Consider the following 25,802-nt stretch of genomic DNA (forward strand, 5'->3'; position numbering starts at 1 on the left):
TGACAGACAAAAACCCAGACAGGCTGAGTGTTACAGAAAATATGAAATGAGCCTGAAGCCTGGAAATCCATGGAGGACTGTCTCTCCCCCGCCCCAATCTGGTAACAAAAGGTTCCCAGCTTGACAAACTGTCTGCCTGAAATTCACCTGCCTCAAAATCCTCTTGGCTCATTCTCTCTTTTTTAAACTCAGAAATGGAACATATGAAACAGTGAACAGTAGCAATCAAAATCCAGAAGGCTAGAGACATTTCTGCCATTCTCAGAATTTATGAACATCCCCTGTTTCTGGAAGGCTCTCGGAGCTGGGAATGCTCAGCTTGGCTGGTGAGTTCCCTGCAGCAGCTGGCAGTGGAGCTATAAATAGAACGAGGCGGGAAGCTCCGCGCGGGAGGGAGGGAAGGAGGGAGCGGGCGGGTGGAGATTCCCGGCTCTCCCTCCGCCCGCCTCTGGCGCGTTCAGGGCCGGGGATGCCAGTGCAGGGGGAGGGCGGGCGGTGTTAACCCCCGAGATACCTCGGGGCTCCGTGGGGCTGCGGAGGACGGTGCAATGGAACACCCTGAGCACGGAAATGAAGACATGTTACTAACCTCGTACAGGGAAAACAACCATCTGTGATTTCTATCCCTCCCTCTCTTTACCTGAAGCTCTGGTTAACTCTTGAAATTCAGCCTTACACACACACACACACACACACACACAAGAATCTGTTCCATGTCTTTTTTTTAAGGGGCTTAAATCCAACCCTTAAAATTAAAATCATCCCCAAATTTGGTCTTGGGAGTAATGTTGGCTTTCATGTTACAGTACAGGGCTCCCCCGCCACCCCCCCCCACCCGCCCCGTGCTGCTTTATGCTGCTTAAGGACAATTACTTTCCTCTGGAGGGTCGATCAAGGGGAAACGGGGTGTGTGTGTGTGTGTGTATGAGAGAGAGAGAGAGAGAGAGGGATATTTTGGGCGCATGCACACCCCTCAGTAGCCTCTAGTTCTGCAATACCCTGTGTATTCTCGCCCCCGCCAGCCGGGCTTGTCCCTGGCCAAGGACTGGAGAAGGAGGGAGTCTCCAGTCCTGGCAGAGCATCCTATCACCAGGTTCAGTATTTTGTACCTTCGGTGCTGAAGCAGGGACCGGCAAGTAGGAGTAGGATTCTTCAAAGGTGGACCCCAACCAGCCAGCCACCAGTGGGCAGCCCCGCCGTGTCCCCCGCCCGAACCCCTCCCAGGGACTCTGGCAGCTCCGGAGGAGGGGGGGGGGGGTGGCACGGAGGGCCACGCATTCTCTGGGGCTTAGAGCTGTCACGGAATTTGACACCCCGAGAGGCAGCTGGTCTTTGGCCAGGACTCTTGATTCTTCTCAAATGGAAACAGTTTCTCCCAGTGAACCTGCTGGAATTCTCAGTGGAATCTCACTTCGCCTTTGCTTCCTGGTGCATTTAACCAAGGCCGCATTTCCCACTTTGGGGCAAGGAGGGCTCCAAATGGAGCGGGGCTCCAGGTCGCAGAACAAGGTAAGCTCGCCCTGCTAAGGTGACATTGACTGGGGCCATGGATTTAATGGGACCATCCTCCCCCTGGGCAAATGGAGAAGTGAAGTTTGCCTTGGGCTTCCCCTTCCCCCATCAGTCTCCTTGGGCCTCTACTCCCTTCTTCACCCCTCTCTCTGGATTATTTTTCCCCTGTCCCTATTCATACCTTGAAAAGAAAAATTCTCTGGGTGGGCAGTTGATGGAGGGACTCCCTTACGTTCTTATCTTCAGTGTTTCAATGTTCCACAGCAGAGGCCAGTGCCACAGTGTGATCTGAAATTCCCACCTTCCCCCTTCCCCACCTTCCACCCTTGCTCCCTGTCTCAGTTCTCTGTTCCTTAACCAGCCTGCTGGTATTTCTTTGCCTTTCGCCATTCTAACTTCTCTTTCCTGTCTGAAAATAGGAATCTGAATACAGGGACAGAGGGGAGAATGTCTGGACTTTGTGTGCAATGTTAATACAAGGCTAGTGTTACAAGATGCCTGGATTGATGGTTTGTGAATCATTTGTTCATCCCGTGTTGTTGAGCACTTGCTCTATGCTGTGATTTAACTTTTTTTCATGTGGGATGACCAGACCATTTTCTTGCAAATAAACTACCCTCCAAACTTTTCTCCAAGTGCCCCTGTACTTTTCTCTAGGTTGTGGGCTTATGAGGAGGGGTATAGAGCCTGTGGGAGGGAGGATGTTCATTGTACCCAGGCTGGTTTAGTGCTTGTGTTCCCAGGCCATGGAGTAAATAACAAACATTACACATTAATAATAACAACTGACATCTACTTAGCACTTTTTGATGTTGTTCTAAGAACTCTGTAAGTATTAACTTATTTAAAACTCATAACAACCCCATGAAATAAGGAATATTATTATCACTTGTTTTACACACGGGACAATTCAGAACAGATGATTGAAGGAATTTGTTTGTGATAACACAGCTAGTAAGTGGGGGAGCTGAGACTGAAACTCAGATTCTGGAACGTAACTCTTGGTCTGTTACATATCTCTGCCCTCATATATTCATCCCTCCACTCTGCGCTCGGCACGGTTCTAGGCACTGGTGACGGAGGAGGGAATGAGGCAGCAAAGATGTTTGAACTTGTATTCAAGTTGAAGGAGACAGCTCATATATCAGCAAACAAACTAGGTAATTTTAGATAGTAGTAGATGCCACCAAGAAAACAGTAGCATGCTAGAGAGCGGTGACCTTCACATGGTGAGGGTCAGAGAAGTTGTCTTTGTGTTGGTGACATTCAGGTTGACACCTTGAAGCACTGAGGAGAGGAAATGCAAACAGCTAGTGAACATACTAAGTAGTACTAATTATCTTTAGTAATTATGGAAATACAGATCAGGCCACACTGAGATATCCTTTTTCACCCATTCGACTGGCCCTGAATTTAAAAAGTTTGACAATTTCAAGTGGTTAAGAGGATGTGGATCCACTGCACCTTCCAACGTTGCTGGTGGGAGTGTGACCCGGTATGATGACTTTGGAAAACAGTTTGTCATTATATCCTAATCTGAACATTTGTGCACCTGTGACCCAACAGTTCAACTTCATTCTAGATTTATGCCAATAGAAATTTGTGCACATGTTCAGCAGGAGACATGCACATAAATATTCATAACTGGCTCCCAATAGTGAAAACCTAGAAAGAACTCCAATGCCCATTCACACTGAACTCAATGCCATATCATCACACTGAGAAATATTATACAGCATTCAAAACAAATAAACTAAGTGATGCATAATATAATTGGATTTTAGCAATATAATATTAGTGAAAATTGTCTATAAGAATACATAGCATGATTACTTTTATAATATTAAAGACTACTGAAATAACTACCCCCAAATTATGTAGGATTACATGTAGAAGTAGGAAATCAAGGGAATGAGAACTGAGATTTATACTTACGGTTACCTTAGATGGGGACAGGCAGGAGGGACCTTATGGTTAGGGGCAAGTCTGTAGTGAAGTCCCAGCTGTGTTTTGGCTGGTAGGGCCAGGAATGCTTATTACCTTAAAAATAACTGCTAAATAATGAAATAGGACTAATCCTGTTCTATGTACAATTGTTCAAGCTGGAAGGCAGGAAAGCAGACACCTCAGTCAAAGGGAAGGGAACTTGATGTTTTATACTTTTAAGGGAGAGAAAGGTGGTCAGAGTAAGGGTGGGCCAGCAGGTCAGAGAGGTAGACTGGGACCAGATGTGTTAGGGCCTTGTAGATCAAGGTAATAAGCAAGAGTTTTAAGCAGGGAAGTGAAGCAATTGGGTTTACGACTTTAAAAGGCCACTCTGGATACCATGTGGAGGATAGACTATGGGGGTGGGGGCACTTACAGGCCCACTGCAGCAGTAGAGGAAAGATGGTGGCAGGGGCGTGACTGTGTTTCTGCAGGTTATTTACTGCACAGGGTGCCAGCCTGGAGGTCAAATGGAAGGTGAAATCCAGCCCGTGCTCTGTTTCTCAGCAAACATCCTGGTGCCAGGCTGTGAAGGCCCAGAGGAAGGGCACCTATTCTCAAATATGCACAAGGGCTCTGTGGGCCTGCCGTAGCCCAGTGGTGGATTGGGGTGGTGAGAATGGACTTGGAGAGAGGTGGATGGATTCAGGATACATTTTGAAGGTAGAATGGACAGGACTCACTGATGGATTATATATAGGGGTCTATAAATGGACTCTGAGGACATTGAGGCTGTTACAGAGAAGAGGAAGAACAGGAAGGGAAGAATATCACAATTTAGATATGTTAATTTTGAAATGCTATTGACAGCCAAGTAAAAATGTCAGGTAGGGAGTAGTGTGTAGGTCTGAAGCTTGAGGGAAAATTTGGGGCAAGAGATGTAAATGTGTAAATGTGGGAACTCTGAGACTACGCAGAGGGTATAATGCAAGTTCCTCCATTTAGTTATCCTTGTCAGATTATGAATTCTCTTGGGACAGAAAATTATTATTTGTCTCTTTTATTTCCAGAAGAGTGTAAGTGGAATAGCTTATCAATAAATATTGGTTAACTAGATTTCAGAAGCTTACATAAACGATATAGATATGAAGAAACAGAGGGGACCTGGAGGAGGTGTCCTCGTATCTGGGCCTTGCCAGTGTCTGCAGGTGCAGCTGTGCAGTTCCCAATCCCTCCTGAGGCTGAAGCAGGTCTAGTGGTGGTGCCAGCCCATTAGCAGGATGTGACCAGGGGTCTTGTGGCCAGTGTCCCATGTGGACACCCATTACTGTTCACAGAAGCCAGGGATGACAAGGACTAGTGAGTGAGATACAGAGTGACCAGAAGAGTCCTGCATGTCAGAGAAGGAAGATGAGCTAGATCAGGAAGTCGCAGAGAATGCAGCAGGCCTTGGGGCTGGAACAGAGTGAAATCAGAAAGAACAGAGGACCAAGAGGCTGAATGAAAGGATCCAAGGCAGTTGATACAAGAAAGCCACAAGTTGGGTTTAAAGGCCAGTGAATTGCAGGCATATGAGATCTGTCTGGAAGATATCCAACCCCTTATGAAGAAAAGGAGTCATTTACTGAAGAAGACACAAGATACAGGAAACACTGTACGTAGGACAATGACGCCTCAGTCCCCTTCCAAGTAGGCACCTCACACAGTTTTCCCAATCTCCATCAGCTTCCCTGTTGTATTTTCCTGAATCTCACTGATGCTCTGAAATCTCTTCCCTTTCAAAGGTGATTTTAGTTTTGTGAAAAGAAGTCACAGGGCACCAAATCTGGGCTATAATGGGGCTGAGTTACCTGGGTGATTTGATGTTTCACCAAAAATCTCTGTACAAGACGTGATGCATGAGTAGGTGCGTTGTCATGATGAAGTTGCCAATCACTGGTTGCCCGTAGTTGCAGCCTTTTGAATTATCCAAATAGTTTCCATGGAGGAATGTTCAGGCCTCATGCAAAATCTGACACAGATTTGTTGCTGTATTTGTTCAGTCATTTTGAGTGTGATGGCCACATAGTACACATGCTCACTCAATTGAGCATACCACCCCCACTGATTAGTACAGTGAAATCACCATTGGACACACCCATGCATTCTAGTCCACTCTCCTTGACTTCCAGGTTACACTGATGTCACACAAATCATTCTCGTTATATTAATGAGACTTTTCCCCAGCAAATCTATTTGATCATTGTCAGGTAACTAGCTTGGGGTGGACCACAACATTTCTATCAAACCCCAGCCCCACAAGGCCTCAGGCTGTGCTGTCCGTTGTGACATCTTATTTGGGAAATGGTTGCTGAGGCCTTTCTGATGCCAGGTGTCCCATCTCATCACCCCGCCAGGCCTCCTCTGCAGTACTCGCCTTCACAATATACTCCTCATGCCCTGCCTGAGGGGCTGGCCCTGCGTCCTGCATTGTGCCAGACAAGGTTCTTCCTTGTCACTGCATGCCATCACCCTGCTGACATCTTGCTCCCCAGCTACCAGTTTCTTATTGCAGTTCACATCTCTTCACCTGTGTCTCTCTCCTTCCCTCAAATGGCTGCTCCTTTACTCTGGTATATCTCTAGTACCAGCACAGTGACTGGCTTATGCTATGTGTACAGGGATTGGGGAAGGAAGAGAGGGAGGGAGGAGGAAGAATTCTTTTTCCATTTGGCATTAAGATGATGAAAATGAGACCATCCTATTCTCACTAATGGTAAACGCATGAGGACCTCTTTTTTTCTCAGACAGTTGGGTACAATGTTACTTAAGAATATAGACCTAGAGTTCAGTTCTACCTCTACCACATACAGCTTGGTGAGGTCACTTAAACTCTGTAGGAGACTCAATTTCTTCATCTGTAAATGTGGATAATAACAAAACCTGCTTATACTGTTGAGTTTGATTTTTTTTTTGTCCTTACCAAAGGACATTATCTTCATTGCTTTTAAAGAGAGAGAGGAAGGGATGGAGGGAGGGAGAGAAAGAAACATTGGTGTGAGAAACATTGATTGGTTGCTTCCCATACACGTTCACACCAGGGACTGAACCTGCAGCCTAGGCATGTGCCTTGACAGGGAATTGAACCTGTGATCTTTCAGTTATGGGATGTGTACGGGAAGCTCCAACTGACTGAGCCACACCAGCCAGGGCTTGTTGTGAGTTTTAAATAAGATAATATGAAGCTTCTTAGCATAGTGCCTGACAAATGATAGGGACATAGTAAAGTTTAGTTGTGATTATTTTCCAAGTCATTTGCTTGTCATTTCCTCCTTTTGTTGACTGGCTTTGAGGAATGCTTCTGACTCTGAGACTCTAGGCCCCTTACCTAGAGGAGCCAGTGTTCTTGCGCTAGGTAGTAGTCATTTTTGACAGATGGGGAACTATTGCTGTGCACATGGGCATTTGCTGTTTTGTTTTTCACATTATTTCACATAATTCATGGCTAGCCAGGAGTCTGAATAACAGTGAAGATTCAGAATTAATGTGTTCAACATTTCATAAACAGTGATTGAATGTCTTACTATGTATCTAAATAGAGACAGTGTGATGACTAAGACATAGTCACTGCTTTCAAGGAAATCATAGTCTAGTTAGGGAGACAGATAAATAAACAGACAATTACAATGTACATATCACTTCTGTTGTGGGCCCTCCCCACCCAAGGAACATAGTAGTATGGCCTCTTGTGTTTACACATACACTTCAAATTATTTCGTGTGGTTTTCATAACAGCTTTATGAAATAGGTAACATTCACTATTCTTGTTTTGTGAATGAAACCTATAATTCCATTGAGCAGATACTTTTAAATAAACAAACTGTCTTACGTGGGGCACTGCCATGATCTGTCTTCCATCCTCTTCCATTGCCCTTCCATTGTTCTGATTCAGAGGTCAGTCTAGTTCGCCACCCTGGTGGGGCTGGGGTTTAGTTCTGATTCTGAGTTTACCCCCTTGGATTTGATGGTCAAGTTTAGCTTCCCTACCAGGACCCTTGCTCTCTGTTGACTTAAATTGACAACTCATTCCATGCAGATGGCTTTGCACAACTATTCTGACCTCCAGGACTCCACCTTGGTACTGGCCTCGCATCAAAGCCCAGGTGAGGGGCAGGACAACTCCCCAGAGGGAAGGGCTTAGAGAGAGAGAGAAGCTGGTACAATGGGGAAGTGGAGGGAGTGGCAGAAGAATCTTTCCATCCCTCAGTTTCACAGTGTTTGTTCGTTCATTAGTATTGCTGGTTGTTTCTCCCGAATGGGGAAAGAATATAGAAGTCATTTAAGCCTCCTTAAAAATGAGGTTTATCTGAATGACTTATTTATACTTTCTCAGAGATATTTTAAAAGCAGTTGGTCATTTAAGAAATACTTAGAAGTCTTCGGACATAGAAAACATCAGTGATTAAAATCTACTTAGTTATTTACATAAGGAGTGTATATTTTTATTTTAAAAAATTTTTAGGGAAAGTAAAGCTTACAGACTTACTTGTCATGTGATTATAATATGAGGAACTGAATTTGTTGCTGAAAACAGGAGCTTTTCCAATTCAATCCTGTATTTTTTATTTTTGTGGGAGACACTGTTGTGAAAGGCACTTGTGCTGTCCACAGAATGTGGGGGCGGGCAGCTCACACGGGCCAGCCCTGCAGTGCAGCAGCAGGCAGATTGCGATCGTGGCAGTTCAGAAATGCCGAAAGGGCAGTTCTTTCCACAGTAACTTCTGTTACTTGTATTATCTTATGCAGGGGAAAAATTGGTTAACTGATTCTTCTCTTTGAATTTAAATATGAAGTGTGTGAAACACATGAGAAATAAAAGCCATCATTTATCAAAGGTGAGTTGTGGGAAGGCCTTTAAAAACCCCATTTGTGGCAGTGTATTAGGGATGAAGCTACATGCTAACTGACTGGTAAAGAAATCCTCCTAAAATTTTATTCTGTATGCAGGGAGACTAGTCTGAATCAGTAAAAATTCTAAATTACAGGGTGTGTGTTTTAAGAAATAGCTTTATTTTACTTTGAATCCATGCAGTAATAGTACCAACAAAGTATTTTGCATGAGCGTTTCTTCTTTCATATATGGATAAGACTCCTGTAATTATTAACACCAGTTTAATATAAACAGGTAAGTCCTTAAAAAAACCTGTTTTCTTTTTAAGGTGGTTAAATATTTATGGTATTAATTTGCTCGGCAGAACTCACCCTTACATCTAGGTGAACCTCAGCCCAAGCTAGTTCAACAGAGTATGATTTCTAAATTACTAAAACCTCAATGACTCTTACTGTAACTTCAGATTGAAAGCCAAGTATCCAGTCCCAGACACATCTTGATTTTCTACTTAACTTTGAGGGAGAGATTCTTTCTTCCTTTGAGGTGGTAGAAAAATTCACCACCTGATTGTTATCGACAGCTTTGCTGTGTTCTGGAAGAGCCAGGCCCTGCCCATTGCAGGCAGCTGTGCTCAGCACACCCCTGACTCCTGACTCCAGACTCCAGCCTCTGTTGTGGATGTAAACATTTTTATACAGCTTCTCAAAGAAATGACTGACCACAGCTAAACCAAAAATGATGATTCTCATGTATTTGTCTGAAGATGCTGGCTGCTTTTTGTCAAGGCATTTCTGGCCAATTAGTGTTGATTGAATGTTCCTCCTATATTTTTTTTCTACCTTGATTGCAAATTAGAAACCTGATTTGTCTTATGTAGAGCTAAATGAAGATGGAACATGGCCAGGCCAAACCAGTGCTTCTTAAATTCATGCTTTTCAATACACAGACTCCTAGACCCTGTTCCCAGAGATTCTGACGCGGAGTCAGGATTTCCCAGGATTTCCATTTCTAACAAGTGTCCAGGTGATGCTAATGGGTCAGGTCCGTGGAACACGCTTTAGACAACAGTCGTAGGTCATTAATTTTAGGGAAACTCAGGTCATAACAATGAAACCGTGTTACAGAAATAAGGTCCACTATCAAGGGTGTCCAACCTTTTGGCATCTCTGAGCCACACTACAAGAAGAGTCATCTTGGACCACACATTAAATACACAAACAGTAATAAAAACTGATGAACAACAACAAAAAAAGCTTGTCAGTAAATATATGATTTTGGGTTGGGCCGCATTCATAGCCATCCTGGCAGGTTGTGGGTTGGACACTCCTAGAACATGGCTGATCTGGCAGAGGGAGATAAGGCAATGCTAGGGTGACCAACTGTGCATTTTGGCTCAACCAACATGGTGTTAGCACTGAAAGTCTTGTGTCCCAGGACACTGCTCTGTCCCAGGCAACCTGGAAAGTCGGTCGCCCTGGAAGGCATGCTAGGCTGGCTTATCATGGCAGCTTTATTATGCTTTGAAGTGATTAGTGTTTCACTTAAATTTTAAACCTGCAGTGGGTTTCAAGACAAGCCACTGAGCATACTGTGAAATGATATGTAACCAAGTATAACTGAGACACTGCTGGTTGGAGCCTTCAGCTTTTCAAAACCTCTCTTTTCATAAGCTGTGGTAGATCAAGGGTTTCTAAACTTGTGTGCACATTGGAATCACCTGAGGGAGCTTGCAAAGACAGAAGCAAATGCCTATGTTCTCTGCCCCCAAGTTCCATTGTGAATTCATTGTGTAGGCCGTGGCCTCTGCTCTTGTCATGTTAAAAGGTCTCCAGATGATTCTGATCTGCAGACAACTCTGGAAATCACCACAGTAAGTAGTCTCCAAAGACAGCAGCCACACGTCCTTCCCTCTTTCTGCACACAGTGCTGTTCATCACATGAAGAGGTAGGGTCTGTGTCCTGCTCCTTGAGTCAAGTTGCTTTTGTGACTGACTTTGAACAATAAAATTCAAAGAAAGTAAATTCAGGGACTTTGAGCCCAGGCCTCCAGAGGACTGGTGGCTTTCGCCTCCTCCCTCTTGGAATACAGCCTCCTCGTGAGGGGCAGACTGTCCTGGGTCTACAGGGCTGTAAGGAAGTTTCAGCTTGCCTCAGGGAGAGCAAGCCACTGTCAGAAAGAGCAGCAAGGCACAGATTTTTGAGTGAGGCTTTGTAGGACTTTTTAGTCCAGCCCGACAGTGTTGTGATTGTTCAAGGCCGGGCAGGTTCACACAGAATTTGGGAAGATGCAAGAATATTCACAGAGTTGTTGGGATGTCTGACAGGCCTTTATCTACAGTGGGCGATACACACACACGCCACAAGTTGCGGGTCGCAGCAGCAGGGAGTCTGAACTCCCTTAAATCCTGCATGCACACGAAGCCGGCAGGGTGCTAAGATATTGTATAACAGAGAGTGATTCTGCTCATGTGAGCCCACTCAGTGTTGTGGGAATACTGCTTATTGGGCCCAGTCTGAAGGCTGTGAGGATGCTGCTTATCTTAGTTGCCCAGGCATCTCAGTGAGGGAGCCTGACTGACTCCATTTACCCTACGGCAACTACCAGCTGCATTTGGCCAAGTGAGTGACCCCAGCTGGTGCCACCAGGATGGGAACCATGCAAACAAGCCTCCATATCTTTGCATTAAGTCATTTCATTTTGGGTGGTGAGTTATGGAGCACTATATAACTGAAGTACAAGTATGTAAGTGTACTCCTTGCACTGATTGGTAATAGCAAATAAAGGGGTATTTTGAAAGACCCTATATAAATAAGCAATGCTTTATCTGTTATCTCCAGATCAAAGGACAAAGCAAAATCAAACCCATATCACTTAATATTTGAAGGGAAATTATTTTATTAATAAAATTATTAGTGATATAGTGAGCAAAGAGATTTCACTCTTGTCAACAAAGTAGCTTCAACATGCCTTCTCTCGCATCTTCTAGAAAGCAGAGCCCAAGGCAATGCTTAGAGTGCTGTCAGTTTATTTGGGATGCCCTACCCCAGAGTGTGAAGGTTAACAAGTCCAGAGTAAACGCCATGTGATACAGTGTAATGCTATGTATTACCACACTAGTTACTGTTTAGCAAGGAGCTGGGGTGTGACCCACTATGTCACTCCATGTGCATGCTTACTTGGCATTTGGGATTTTTCCAGAAATGTTGTAGGGAGGAACTACACGTTGTGGTCATTTATGGCAGGGAAAAAGAAAGAGGAGCTTAGTTTCCTAGCTGCCTCTTATCTTGTTGGTGAAGGTTTACCCCCTGGGAAGCTAACTCCACATACTGTTGGCTCTTCAGTGGTTGCTTGGGAGTTGGGCACCATGCCACAAAATGTTATTTTTCCCAAGTCTGAAAGTAAGGGACACTTGCTGGACTTGGGAAAAATCCCAAGGAATTGGAAGAGGTGCTCACCAAGAGAGACAGGAGGAAGAGGGACTCTGAGAAAGTACAGAATGCTATTGTGTGGTTTTTATAAAATGAAAACAAATATTTTAATTTTATTTTTTACCAAAATAAAACATTATGAGGTAACTTGGATACTAGTTTTGCAAGCTACATCCTGAGGCTAAATTTATTCATTGGTATACAAGTAGGTTCCCCTTCTGATGTTAGACATATGCCCAGTATCAATTCTAATGTGAATGCTTTCTTCTTCGGCTCCAAGGATTTGGTGCTTATTTTACTGTTTTGCAGAGTCAAGTCTTTTCCGGTGTGGAGTAGAGTGTACATGCTTTATAGCCTTTAGAGAGAAGCAGGACAGCAGTGAGCTGTCACTTCTGAAGATCCATTCTTTTTGATGAGCTGTTAACTCTTACTAGTCAGGTCTCTTTTTGTAACAGAGAGATTTTGAGTGTAAACATTATGCCATGTTTAATTATTTCATGAGGCTGAGTTGTTCCTAAGTGTGTATGTTTTGTATGACTGGTACCATGACAGGCTGCAGCCCTGTTCCACCCTGTCTGTAGGAGCCATTATGTAAGAGAATCAGAAGTCTATTTAACACATTGAAGGGTTCTTGTTTGTGCATACTTTTTCTGGAAAAAAATGTTTTCCTTGTTTTCTCAGAAATCTTCTGATAAGATTTTTTTTTCCTTTTAATGATTTTATGTATATAAGCAGTGAAGATTGCCAAGTAATGTTGAAAGGGCAGGAAAAAAAGAATTTTATCTGCAGTTCAAGTCTGTGAAGTTAATGTGACCATTGCTTTTCCCGTGAACAGGAAACCTCCCCTCCTGTTTCCGGTAACAGAGGTGACTGACTGGCTGTGATGATGTTCATAACTGAGATGACTGATTGACTGTGACGATATCCTTCTCTACTTGGGGCACCGAAGGCAGGGGGGTGGGTCTTCCTCTTACAGTTAGAGAAATGTTCCTAAGTTGTAAGCATGGAAAGATTCTTGTGGCATAAAGCAAGATTTAAAGATTTGTAAAGCATCTCATGTTTTTGTTCTTATACCATGCTGAAACATGTGAGTGGTCTTTGGGAAAGAAAAGCCGGTGTCACTGTTTTCTAGTGACAATTATTAGGTTCACCTTATTCTCAAGTGAAGATTTGATACACAGTTAATGTCCAGTTAGTCTCCACTTCCTGTGAGGATGGAGTTGCTAAATGTTGCCTAGAACAATGGTAGATCTTTGGACCCAACTGTTGCTCTTGAATGGAAGGGATGCTCTGTTTGTACAGATAGAGAGGTGTTGTATATTTAATACTCTTTCTTTATTAGATGAAAGAAATCTAATTCAAACTGGCTCAAATAAGAAAGGAAATTGGTTGGCTCATGTAAGACAAAGGCTGCAGATATGAGCATCTGTAGCCAGTATTCAAGCAATTATATCATAGAGAGCTTTCTTCTTTTTTCTTTCTCTCTTTTTAATTTTGTCTCTAACTCTTGATTTTTTTTTTTTTTTTTGGTCTGTGATGGCTTTGTTCTCAGGCCCACTTTTTTTCTTGTGGCTCCATGATGCCCACCAAAAGATCTAAGCTTTATTTCTGAAGCATAGTTTTAGTCTAACAAAAATTTTAAGATTGAGTTTAAATGGACAGGTGTGTTCAGATGTGAAAGGAATCTGAGAGCAGAAGAGGGGTGATTCCCAGGGGAAAGTCAAGATGCTGTAACAGAAAAATGGAAAAGGATGCCAGGCGGGCAAAAATAACAAACATCCACTATTGTGGAAATAGGGCTCACTATTCCTCACTGAAGAGAGTCGGCTTTGAGAACTCACGTGTCCAGTTTTGTCAATTATCTGAAAATGGACCCAAGTTTCAGGAATAGACTCACATTAACTGGGCCTAGAAAGACTGATGTATAAACTGAGTGCCAATTTATTGTTCACAATGAGACAGACTTTCTAACAACCTCAAATGCGACAGTAGACAGAGCAGCCCATTTTCTTCCCTTAGGCAAACCACAAAGAAAGCCCATCAAAAATATTTGCTGAATGAGAATGGATCAGAACCAGAGGAGTGTGGTGGGCCACTGGAGGACCTGCCCTGGGGCCCAGAGGACTGACATTCTTAGGGACAGAGCTGCACTATTTGGGGTGGTGTGTGAGAGTTTCTGTGAAATTTTGATGCTTTGGACTTTTCTTTTGGCTAGTATTTATCAACAGATGGCCCTCATCAGCTGCATTAAAGTCACCAGGAAGCTTGATAAAATACAAATTTCTAATCTCACCCAGACCTACTCTATTGGATTGATGGAATGACTCTGTGTTTTCAACAAACTCTCTCGATTTGGTCTCTGTATTGTGAGAGTTACTCCTCTGAGCTCATTAAACTTTTCTGTCCACACAATATTCTAACAGGATGTAAGTGATTAGATTTCAGCTTAATAAATTATTAAACATTTTGGTTTTGACTGCCTATCATAGCTCTCAATTTAAGGTATTTTAGGTTCATTTTAATTAAAAAATTTTGATTAGAAAGTAATTATGTAGAAAGTTAGGAAAGAATGGAAAAATATAATAAGGGATTTGGTGAAACCATCTGTAATTTCATTACCATTTGTTATCTTTCTCTTTTGTGTGTGGGGACCCATAACCTGCACATCCTGCACAGGGGTCTGGGTACACTATGCATGGCATTTGATTCCTCCTTTATTTACTCCAATTTAATTTGAGAGCATCTTTCACCATATTATTAGTTTTCACTTACATGAAACTAACATATTTTCTGGGAGAGAGATTTCAGGTATGTTCTTAATGAGGGGATGTGATCACAGAGTCACATCAATCATGGTTGATGGTGAATTCCCACAAGATTGGTTAAGTACATTTAATCTCCTGTTAGTGAAGTTGTTTACAAGTTTAAGTGAAAAAAAAACCCAAATTTACATGAAATAATCTAATGAATGTATTTTCCATAACAGTTGTACCCAGTCTCAAAGTCCATCATCCTTGGACAATAACTATTACATTAACTTCTGAATAGTACATGAAGGATTTTGTGCCTTTTAGAAGATGGTCTTGGGCAGAAACTCAACCTTGAGCTTTCAAGACGTAGAAAAAACATGGGTTTCACAGAAAAGTTATGGCCACATAGAGATGTTGTGGCTGCATAATGGCCTGCAGTGCTGCCAGACCTTTCAGATTCACTGTTCCAGGTCAGCTGAGCCCGTCGCCCTGGGCCTCAGGTTCCCAACCAGAGCTGCCTGACTGTCCCTTCACACTGTCTCTAGAGGGTGAGAGCCTGTCTGCTGTTGCTTCTGCTGGCGTATATTTCAGGGTCCCCTCATACAACACCCATCAACAAGGAGGGATTTCAGAGGCTCTGCCTTCCCCCTTGGTGCTGGAGGGGCCAGGTAACGATCCAGGGTTTGGAGGATTTACTGCTTAATGAATGGACTTTTACCAAAGACAGATCAGAGAGGAAGAGCCCACAGACAAACTCCTTGCCTTTCTTCTCATATCTGTGGACTGTTCAAAGATGCAGGAGTTTGTATAGTCCACCTGGAGACGGTGTGGAGAACTGCACAGCCAGCTTTGTGGTGAAGCTGTTGCAGCTCAGTTACATACTGTTTTGTTCATGGCAACATTAAGCTCAGAGACTGAGATTGTGTTTGTCCATAATTTATTTAACACAGCTTCACTGTGGGAATTATAGTTCATAATAATATTTCACCAGCCAGGATAATGTCTTTTAATAAGCCAATAAAGGAATAATATACTAAGAACCAATGTTAGAATAATTATACTGAGGTTGCAGGCAAAGGGGAGATGAAAGGAAGAACGTCCAGACTTAGTTGAGGTGAACCTTTCTACCAGGAGAAAGGTTGGTTCTCAGGAGAGTCTGTCCTTCTGACTCTCAGCTGCTGGCTCAGGTCCCTCCCTGCTGGGGCAATCAGCCAGTGGAAGACGGCAGTAGTGTTGATAGGCAAGGTGGGATGCTCTGATGGTTCTTACTCCATGCACCATTGTAGAGCTTGGCCACTGCCTGTGAGGGGTAGACGCATCAAGACAAGAACAGATGTCCCTTCTCTTCCTCAGACTGCCTTACGGTTTAATACCACTGCTCACCAAGAGCAGCTTGGCCATGGCAGGCACAGACATCTCAAGATCTTGGGAGAGCTATTTAAGTCAGTAAGGAGTAGCCTTGCCTAGACTGAACTCTTTCAAGTTGCTGTTCAGACCCCTTGGTTTTTATAGTTTAAAAGTCTATCACGTGATGGCCAGCACTGCAGGTACTGAGGGGTCAATGGTGTAATGTCTTCATTGCACGTATGAGAGTTGAATACGAAAGTCCTAAAGTTCCAATTTCTAAAGAATCCCATCAAAACAAGTTCAAACCCCAGCCAACTTTATCTAAAACAATCTTTCAAAACATGGATTTGAAATCATAATGATTCAGTACACAGCAATCCACCCTGTGGTTCCAAATCACTTATATTTCATTCATATATCCTAAGGATGTAATTCCTTTATAAATCTAAGTTCACGGATCAATACACCCTGGGATTCTAAATCACTTATAATTCAATCACAATCATATTTTGTAGGTCAGTTTCCTTGGACACTCTCCAGTCAGTAGACAAAATATAGTTCCCCTACTTTGCGCTCTGTAACATGGGGTTTCATTTTAGCACGTCCCAGTGGTCAGCAGGCACTGTTTTTCTTTCAAGTTTCTCAAGATAGGAGTCAAAGGTTAATATCTACAACTTTCAGAATTTTGTCAGAAGTTTATTGGGGCTTCTTATTACTGCCCCGATTTATTCTTTTAAAATGGGCAGAAAATTTATCTTTCCATTTTTAAAAATTTCTCATTGATTTTTGTTTTCTGTGAGGATCTAAGAAACATATTTTTATTGAGCTATTATTGACATATAACATATTAGTTTTAGGTGTACAATATAATGAGTCAATATTTGTACATAATACAAAATGATCACCACAGTAAGTCTCGTTAACATCTGTTACCACAGAATTACACATTTTTTCTTTTAATGAGAACTTTTAACCTGCCTCTCTTAATAACTTTGAAATATATAACACCACATTATTCACTATGGTCACCATGCTATCTATTGCATCTCATGACATTCCTTTTATAACCTAGAGTTTGTGTCTTTGATCTGCTTCATCCATTTTCCCCATCCCCCAACCTGTGCCTCTGGCAACCACAAATCTTTTGTCTGTATTGATGAGTTTGGGTTTTGTTTGTTTTGTTTGTTTGTTTGTATGTTTGTTTTTTTAGATTCTAAGTGTAAGTGAGATTATGTGATATTTGTCTTTCTCTGTCTGGCTATTTCACTTAGTATAATACCCTCATGGTCCATCCATGTTTTCACAAATGGCAATATTTTCTTCTTTTTTTGTAGCTAATAATAATCACACGCACACACACATTTTCTTTTTTCATTTATCCATCTATGGACATTTAGGTTGTCTTGGCTATTGTAAATAATGCTGCAGTACATATATGTTTTTGACTGGTATTTTAAATATCCTTCAGATAAAAACCCAGAAATGGAATTGCTGGATCATATTGGAGTTCTGTTTTTAATTTTTTGAGGAAAATTAATTGTGCTGCACCAACTTAGATTTGCACCAGCTTAGATTCCCACTAATAGTGTACAAGGGTTCCCTTTTCTCCACAGCCCTGCCAACACTTGCTAATTTTTGTCTTCTTTTTTTTTAATATAATGGCTATCCTAACTGGTGTGAGGTGATATTTCATTGTGGTTTTGATTTGCATGTCCCTGAGGATTAGTGTAATTGAGTATCTTTTCATGTACTTGTTGGCCATCTGTATGTCTTCTTTGGAAAAATATAGGAATTTAAAACTGATTAGCAAAACTAGGTAAAATTTATTTGATCTAAAATTAATTGGCTTCTGAATTGATGGAATCTGTCTTTAGGCACGCTGTACCAAAATCTTTCTCTTACCATATTATCTACAATTTCACCAATAGAATTAATGTCTTGTGGATTTTAAAAGCTATGGTGTGTGTGATGAGGAGAAGGAGAGAGGAGGGTCTTTAAGGTAGCCTATTTAAAAAAACTTCTGAAGGGGGATAAGCACCATGAGTTGTTATTCACAAACAGCAACAAAAACATCCTCATAATTTATGCAGTTAAAATAAAGAGGAACCACCAAGAAGAACATTTGAATGGATAAACAGATCAGAGGTCAAAAGTGAACTTTGCTCATTTCAGACTTGTTGAGGAGCAGCCTTTGTGGGTTTTTAACAGAAAAAAAAACATTAGGGGCAATGACACCAGCCCCTGAGTGCAGCCCCTCTTCGCACTGCTGCAGCTCTGCACTGTGAAGAAGCTCCCTTTGAAGTATTATCTAAGTGAAAGGATGTTCTGTGTAAGAGGAAATTAACTCAGTTTTTTTTCCACTGCCCAAGGAAATTAATGTCCTCAGAAGGAGTCTGAGGACACTGTCAGAATTATAAATGACTTGGTGACAATTTAACAATGGAAAGAAGAAAGTCACTTTTAAACCATCTTCAGAGAAGACAGACTCCATGAAAATTAAAAGTGATCCATTGGAGGTTGTTTAAAATGCAAAATTCACTTTAATTTTGAAAATAAAGTGATGTTGCTGAACTGTAGTCCTTGCAAAAGTTGTTGATTTACATCCCACTGAACCACAGATATAAGGAGGCAAGTTCATTTCTTCCCTGTCTCCCTCTTTCCCTCCCTCCTTCCTGTCTCTTTTAAACCTAAACCTTTAGCACAGTGCCTAGTGCAGTTAATTGGTAAGAAATATAAATTGAGTATCTGTTGAATGAAACTGGTATAATGCTCAGTTTAATTGCCAAGCACAGATTGCAGATTGCAAGAAGTGCTATACATTTCATAGCCATGCATTTCAGAGATTTAAAAATTCTAATTGGCTGTGATTACTTATGAATTTCTTTTTCCTTTTTTAATTTTTTAATTCTTTTTTTCTGTTGTTCAAGTACAGTTGTCTCCATTTTCCCACCACCACTCCCCCCCTCCACCCACCCCCACCTCACCCTCTCAATCCTACCCTCCAATTCAAAAGAACATGTGCACCCCGATGTTCATACCAGCACAATATACAATAGCCAAGTCCTGGAAGCAGCCTAGTGCCCATCAGTAAATGAGTGGATCAAAAAACTGTGATTCATTTACACAATGGAATACTATGCAACAAAAGAAAAAAGGAGCTCCTACCCTTTGCAATAGCATGGATGGAACTGGAGAGCATTATGCTAAGCGAAATAAGCCAGGCAGTGAAAGACAAATACCATGTGATCTCACCTATAAGTGGACCCTAATCAACAAAACAAACAAGCAAGCAAAATATAACCAGATACACGGAAATAAAGAACAAACTGACAGTGACCAGAGGGGAGGGGGAAGGAGGGTAATGAGGGAAATAAGGTGAAAGGTCGTCAAGGACATTTATACTTACAAATTTCTAAAAGGTGTCATTGAGTGATTTGCCTGAAGGTATGATTTCAGAGTGTTGTATTTTGTAAGAGCAAGAATATGAGTTACAGAAGCAAATGATCCATGAGGAATTCCCTATATTTGTACTTCCATGTAAAACTTTGGACAGAGTCCCAAAGGTTAAGTGAGGCTGACAATTTACAAAAAACTTTCCAATTCCTCTTTGATCTGCAGGCTCACCAGCTTCATTTGTCATTGAGATTTTGCATGTGACTGACTTTAGCCAGTGCAGCATTGGCAAACATGCCTCAAGAAGAGTCTTGAAAAATGCTTGCCCTCAGGGCTTGTGTTCTGGTGTTCTGGGGGTCCATGTCACTGGTTCTATGTGAAGAAGCCTAGACTAGCTCACTGGGTGATGAAAGGGCACATAGTCCAATAGACAGACAAGAACGGAGCCACTGAGCTCAGCACTAAGCATGACTGAGCCCACGTGACACAAGCAGAAGAAACACCCACTGTTTCCAGCCCAAATTGTGAGTGAGATAATTACTTCAAGCCACTAAGTTTGGAATGGTTTGTTGTTTAACTCTAGGTAGTTAATACCCCAGTACTGCTGTACAGAAATTCCACCCTTTCTTAAATTCATCCTCGATAGTTCTTAGGGTCCTCCATGGATATCATTGGTGTTCTTTCTCTGAGATACAATATTCTTGGCCATCGTGACTCAACTGCACTCGTCCTCTTTGGCTCAGGGTCCCTGTGCTGCTGGTGTCAGTGGCAGCTGCCAGTGCCCAAGGCGACAGCTCTGCTGCAGCTGCAGTGGATGTGACATTCCTTCTGGCATCTACTGGAGATGCCCACACTGTGATGTGCAACCCAACTCATGTTGGGAGCTCTGCTCTGTTATCGTTAGGACAAAGTGAGAGGGAAACCAAAACAGATGTGATCTGAGGGCTGGAGAGACCTCAGAGACCATCTATTCCAACATCTTACCTCACGGAGGAGGATCCTGGCACAGGGAGTCCTGTCACTGGCCTGAGCTCCCATGGTACAAGAATGTCAGATCTGGGACCCAATCTAGGAGTTATTTCCATTTTAATCAGTTTTCTTTTCTTATATTATTTAGGATTTTCTAAAAGAAATGTAGGCTTTGGAAAACTTATTAATAGTAATAAAAAAATAAGGCTGGGGTATGATGAATTATACCTACAAAGTAATTTGATTGTAGTGGGAAATAGATGCTCATTTTCCTTTTGCATTTGCATTACTCTATTTAAATGCCTGTTTCATTTAGAAGTGCTTTGGAGACAGAGTACAGCTTAGGTAGGCCCTGTGGTATTTGGAGACTTAAGCATCTTCCCCCAGTCAGCCAGGGTCACATGAAGTTGGAGTGATGCACTCTGTGGAGACTTCTGCCACTACTGGGTGGGTCTGCCTTAGCTCAGACACTGACTCCATGCTGCATCAAACTTGGTTTGAATGGGGGACCCCAGAACCACCCTGATATTACCAAGGCCTCATGTAGAGGGGAGGCTGAGTGTGGCAGAGAGGCCTGGAGTGTGGGTAACCACAGCTGCCACCCTGGCTTCTACATGATGGGGCTCTACCATACGGCAGGGGCAGCGGAGCATATAGGATGCAGGGCACTAAAAACGCCTGAGCGTTCATAGCCAGGGATCAAAAGTAAGAGGGCCCTGCCCTGACTCTCAAGGGCCTGTGACTCTTCTCTCCTCCACAAAGCTCTTTTGAAGCACTCCCTTTCCTTTTTACCTTCACTCTGATCGTGGCCACTGGCTTTCATGTGCAGTCCTTGGGAAAGTGAAGAAATAGGGGGCTGGAGCCACTGCGGGAATACAGTTCTGTCTTCTCCAGAAGGCCTGGAGCCCACCCAGCACTGGGGCAGTAGGGCAGTCACTTTGACACATCATCTGTTTTTTAAAAAGCTGCTAGTAGACACAAAGTAGGTGTGTGAAAATGAGAACCTAGCCCTGTTCCACCTGGGAGAAGGCCTCCTGTGGTGGGGAGTCAGAAAATGGGCCCCTCTCCTCACCCGCCACTTTGTGCCATCGGAAGTGGAGATCAGGGGAGACTCTATTTACTGAGATAAATGTATATCTTAGGTGTATTTTTAAAATATTCTCAAGCTTTTCTCTCTGGGTATATTCTTTAATCTATATTACTGGTTTAATAATACTGCTTCAAATAAAGAAAATAAGTACTACTTGAGGAAAATGATCAGTATAGTTACAGTACAGATCTGAGGAGACCACCCATTGTGCAAATGTAGCACAGGAAATTCAGGGCAGGCTAGTCATAGCATTTCAGTTTCAAGCTTCTGATAGGTATTAAAAACTGTTTAACAGGGATTTTAAAAAATAATAAAAAATACCTTAAGAGTCTTGCTTTAAATTGGAAATATGAATTGAGACTCACATCAATGATTTGAGGTAAATTAGAATATGGAACACACAGGCCCTACAAAGCAATGACCTTGGTCATGAATCCAGAATGGGAGGCTGGCTCATCACTGCCTTGTTAACGTGAAAACTAGCGGAGCTTTGATTCTTAGCTCAGTTTCCTCTCCGTACGCATTATTTCATGTATTGCAATTCAGTGCCTATTTTCTGTCATCGCTGAGCTCCTTACCAGGAATCTAAGAAGAAAGGACATGGTCCAGGCTCCTACCCCCACACCCTGTGCCGTGATAATGACAAGTGATGAGCAGATCAACAGAGTTGAGCAATATTCTTGAAAAGCCAAGTGGAAGGAGAGATCAACTTCCATGGGGATGGGGGTGTCTAGATGAGAAGGTAGGTGAGCTGTCAGGCTGCTAAAGGGTAGAGATGGACAGAGCTTTCCTAGAAAAGCGTGTGGAGGCCTAGAGGAACATTTAGAAAGTCGTTTGCCTTCTGTTGTGGCTGCAATATAATGGGTGGGTAGAGGAAGGGATCGGTGGCAGATAGTGAGGCAAGAAAATGTGGAGTTGGGGTATATTGCCATGGGTTTTGGATTCTAAATCAAGAACTTAGATTTGATACATCAGGCCCTGTTACGTCTTCCTGCAGAGTACCTGCTGACATTATGAATAGACAGGGTATTTATCAGAATTATTAGTGAGAAAGAACATTACTCCATGTGTGTATGTGTATGTCAATCAGCCTTCTCTGACATCAGAAATTCACTTGGAAGTTCTCTTTGCAGTGGGGAGATTTGGATTAGGACTTGACTTTTATAGCCCAAATACACTCAGACCTTCTTACTACTCCTAGCCTCAAATGTACCCAAACCATTTTAAGCATTTTTGCATTTTGTACAACCTAGCAAAATTTTAAATGTAATACATTTTAATACAAACTCCAAATCCAAAATCAGTCATTCAAAGACTTGACAAACAGTAAATATAATACAACACTGTTAGCCATGATAAAATACAAATCAGTTACTCTGCTAGTGAGACATAACATGTAATCAAAATCATGTTAAGCTCTTTCTTAATTAAACAGCATGGCAGAGTGGAAATAGGCTGGACTTCGGAGTTGGACAGACTCAGGCTCAAATGCTAGCTCTTCTTCTTCTTTGCAGCCATCCTGACTTCAGCAAGTCATTCACCCCAAGTCTCAGCTGCCTCAGCTGTGGGATAGGGACAGTAATAGTTAGCATATAGAGTCACTCAGTGACTAGTTGTTGTTCTTGTTTAATCCAGTCTGGATGCCTTAGCACACAGAACGTACAGGAGGATAAATGGCAGGTTCGATTTTGCTTACCTCATTGTCTGGCACGTAGCAGGTTCTCCATAAATATTTATTGGAGGGAGGGGGGTCTTAAAGATCATCTACTGAAGCATTTTGCAAATGTTTCTTGCCACAACCATCAGGTCTAAGAGGAAAATCAATAAGCAATACTTGTTTAGTGAGAATGACAGAGACAGATAAACTGAGAGGGGCTGGGAGGGAGGCTAGGCAGTTGAGTAGCCTAGATTGCCCCAACCCACCCTCTCTCCCCCATAATGCATGCCTGCATTTCCGTCAGGCTCACCCTTGCCCTCCTCAGTTATCATTGTTTGGAATTTACCTATTTTGTGAAAAGAAAACCTAGAGGGAAAGAACCGGAGTCAATTCATTTTCAGTTGCTATTGTTTGGAAGTGGGCAGAGGTGAGGTATCTGCCACTGTTGGCCTCTCCTCCAGGCTCTTCTTCACAGTGCCTGGTTCCAAGCCAGGACATTTGACGGAATGGCCGTGGATGAGAAAACTGGAAGCTGGAGAAATAAAGCCACTTGCTTAAGATCACACTTTTAACAAACAGCAGGCTTGTTGCATATTCATATTCTGATTTTGCTATCAAGGGAATTATGGCCACATGAAAAGATTTGGGAATTTTTTTCTTTTCATCTACTTTCTGAAAGAATTTATGTTAGAGCTATGTAGGTTTGGTAGAATATACAAGTGAAACCCTCTGAGCCTGGGGTGTCTGTGTGGGAAGGTTTTTATTTACACATTCAATTTCTGTGATAGACATGGTATTGTTTTGATTATCAGTCTCTTTTGTGTAGGTTTTAAGTCTTCAGTGGAATTTGCTTATTTTATCATTTTGACAAATGTACTGATATGAAATTATTTGTAATATAGCCCCTTTTTGTCTGTATGAGCCTGTAGGATCCATAACAATGTCTGCTCTTCTAGTTTTGATCAGTCTATTGAGAAGTATCTTTTTAGAAAAAAAGAATTTTTGATTTCATTGATTTTTTTATTTTTTAATTTTTTGTTTATATCTTTATTGTATGTTTTTTCTGCTTTGTATTTAATTAGCCCTTTTAGACTTGTAAGATAGACTTAGATAATTGGTTTTAGTCAATCTTTTTTTCTCATGAGTAAGCGTTTGAAGCTGTAAATTTCCCTGTAAGCACTGCTTTAGTTCAGTCTCACAAGTCGTGAAATTTGTGTTTATTTTCATTTAGTTCAGAATACTTTCTAATTTGCCTTATCACTTCCTTGTTGATACATTTTTGGAAGTTTTTTTTAAAAAATACTAGAATCTACCTCCTTTTGTTTTAAATTTATTCTTATTGTTTTTTTTTCCATTACCATTTATCTTCCTTATACTCTCTTCCACCTCTTCCCACCTCCTTCCCACACCATTGTCCATGTCCATGAGTCCTGTTCCTTTTTTGCTTCATCCTTCTACCCCCTAACCCATGCCCACCACAGAGCTGTCAGCCTGCTCTCTATATATGAGTCTGTCTCTATTTTTCTTGTTAATTCAGTTTGTTCACTAGATTCCATATATGAGTGAAATCATATAATATTTGTCTTTCTCTGCTGGCTTATTTCACTTAACATAATGTTCTCTAAGTCCACCCATGCTGTTGCAAAAGGTAAAATTTTCTTCTTCTTTTTTTTACAGCCAAGTAGTATTCCATTGTGTAAATGTCCCATAGTTGTTTTATCCACTCATGTACTCATGGATACTTGGGTTGCTTCCAAATCTTGGCTATTGTAAATAATGCTGCAATGAACATAGGGGTGCTTATATTCTTTCAAATTAGTGTTTTGGTCTCTTCAGATAAATTCCAAGAAGTGGAACTACTGGATCATGAAACAGTTCCATTTTTAACTTTTTGAGGTAACCCCATACTGCCTTCTACAGTGGCATTCCCACCAACAGTGCATGAGGCATTCCCCTTTCTCCACATCCTCACCGGCACTTGTTTGTTGATTTATTAATGAGAGCCATCCTGACCAATGTGAGGTGATAGCTCACGTGGTTTTAATATGAATTTCTGATGATTAGTGACATTAAGCATCTTTCCATATGTCTATTGGCCATGTGTATGACCTCTTTGAAGAAGTGTCTATTCAAGTCCTTTGCCCATTTTTGAATTGGATTGCTTGGTGGGTTTTTTGGTGTTGAGTTTTATAAGTTATTTGTAGATTTTGGATACTAACCACTTATCAGATGTATCAGCAAATATGTTCTCCCAGTCAGTGAGTTGTCTTTTCATTTTACTGATGGTTTCCTTTGCTATATGAAACTTTCTAGTTTGATGTAGTCTCATTTATTTATTTTTTCTTTTGTTTCCCTTGCACGAGGAGATATATCAGAAAAATATTGCTATAAGACTATGGTTTCTTTTAAAATTTTTATGGTTTCAGATATATTTAAGTCTTTAATCCATTTTGAATTTATTCTTGTGGATAGCATAAGAAGGTGGTCTATTTTCATTTTTTTCTGCATGTGTCTGTCCAATTTTTCCAATACCATTTATTGAATAAACTCTAGCAAATTATATGGACTTGCTTTCTCTGTCAAATATTAATTGACTATTAAGTTGTGGGTTTATTTCTGGGATCTCTACTCTGTTCCATTGACCTATGTATCTGTTTTTATGCCAGTACCATTCTGTTTACTGATTACTATTGTCTTATAGTATAGTTTGATATTAGATAGCATGATTCCTCCAACTTTGTTCTTCCTCAAGATCTCGGAGGCTATTCAGGGCCTATTGTGGTTCCATATAAATTTTTGAAATATTTGTTCTAGTTCTGTGAAATACATCATTGGTATCTTGATTGGAACTGCATTGAA

At 41.7% G+C, this 25,802-nt stretch overlaps 1 protein-coding gene across 1 annotated transcript in view; it reads left to right on the forward strand.

Moving 5' to 3' along the window:
• Window positions 1–1,300: 1,300 nt before the first annotated feature.
• The window catches only part of KCNN2 (potassium calcium-activated channel subfamily N member 2), a 393,097-nt gene continuing 368,595 nt past the window's right edge, over window positions 1,301–25,802 (forward strand). The window contains exon 1 of the mRNA XM_045838087.1: window positions 1,301–1,509. The gene's annotated coding sequence lies outside the window, so the exon portion shown is untranslated. The remainder of the gene's footprint in view (window positions 1,510–25,802) is intronic.

The sequence above is a fragment of the Phyllostomus hastatus genome, unplaced genomic scaffold (assembly GCF_019186645.2).
Source record: "Phyllostomus hastatus isolate PE091 unplaced genomic scaffold, TTU_PhHast_1.1 phas_contig_254, whole genome shotgun sequence".
In the NCBI taxonomy this organism is placed as follows: Eukaryota; Metazoa; Chordata; class Mammalia; order Chiroptera; family Phyllostomidae; genus Phyllostomus; species Phyllostomus hastatus.